Here is a 1,227-nt window from a genome sequence, read left to right as displayed (position 1 = left end):
CTGTAAGGGATGTGGGTGGCGCTGTGGGTTAAACCACAGAGCCTAGGCCTTGCCGATCAGAAGGTCAGCGGTTCGAATCCCCGCAATGACGGAGTGAGCTCCTGCTGCTCGGTCCCTGCTCCTGCCAACCTAGCAGTTTGAAAGCACACCAGTGCGAGTAGATAAATAGGTACCGCTCTGGCGGGAAGGTAAACGGCATTTGCGTGCGCTGCTCTGGTTTGCTAGAAGCGGCTTAGTCATGCTGGCCACATGACCCAGAAGCTGGACGCCGGCTCCCTCAGCCAATAAAGCGAGATGAGCGCTGCAACCCCAGAGTCGTCCGCGACTGGACCTAATGGTCAGGGGTCCCTTTACCTTTACTAAATTCACTCTGTAAAAAAACCTGACACACATAAAACCAATAAAAGATAAGGAATGGAAAGTGATCCCACCAAAATAAACCTTACAGTACAAATTTAAATCCATACAATTTAAATTGGCTTAATCTTGAAGTGTAATCCAATGAGACTGAAGACGAGACACTTGAGGTCCTGGACAAGGTAGTAAAACACTCTTAGACCTTCTGGATCCTTGGACTGATTTACATCAATAAGAGAACCAAATTTTGATATGATAAAAGATGTGTGTTCATCACCAATTACGATTTCAAGCTCCTGCCGGCCAACTCTAGGAGGCGGCCATAAGGCATCATCTTCTTTCGTGATTTCACTGTCATCGATTATCCTCTTTAGCTCTTCTATCACACATTTGTGTACGCAGGCTTCTTTTCTGATCATGACATCATTTTTTAAATTGCTGTTGTTTGCATATCTCAGTTTCCTGTCAGTGCAGAACTTGAACTCGTGGCCGAACTTCGCCTTGTGCCCAACACAATAACGCAGATAGAAATCGCTCTCCATGGCCGCATATGCCCCACTGGCCCATCGAGACACCAGCATGCACGGCCTCCAGCAGGGTCTTCTGATGTCCTGATGTTGACATGTTGGGATCCTGCGCTGCATAAGGCTCTGTAGGTCAGAACCAACCTGAAATATACTCAGAGTCGAGAGTGGATTTCATGCTCTTTATCCAGCTCATAGTGGTGAGGAGGAATGAAAGTCCCCTCAAAGTATCTGCTTTATATACATTATTTACACAATGGGCTGCACGTGATTGGCTAATTCCAGAATTCTCCTGTAGGCCAATCGGGTTGTGGATTCACTTCCATCTGGAGCTGGATTGGGTGGC

General features: G+C 47.1%; 1 pseudogene across 1 annotated transcript; it reads right to left on the bottom strand.

Annotated features, from left to right (window-relative positions):
• Positions 1–381: 381 nt before the first annotated feature.
• LOC308459152 (protein mago nashi homolog pseudogene) lies at positions 382–938 on the bottom strand (annotated as a pseudogene). The gene has a single exon. The product of its transcript is annotated as a protein mago nashi homolog pseudogene (transcript).
• Positions 939–1,227: the final 289 nt, after the last annotated feature.

Source organism: Podarcis pityusensis, assembly GCF_964106645.2.
Source record: "Podarcis pityusensis genome assembly, chromosome: 12".
NCBI classification, from domain to species: Eukaryota; Metazoa; Chordata; class Lepidosauria; order Squamata; family Lacertidae; genus Podarcis; species Podarcis pityusensis.
This window is presented reverse-complemented; position numbering and strand designations above follow the sequence as displayed.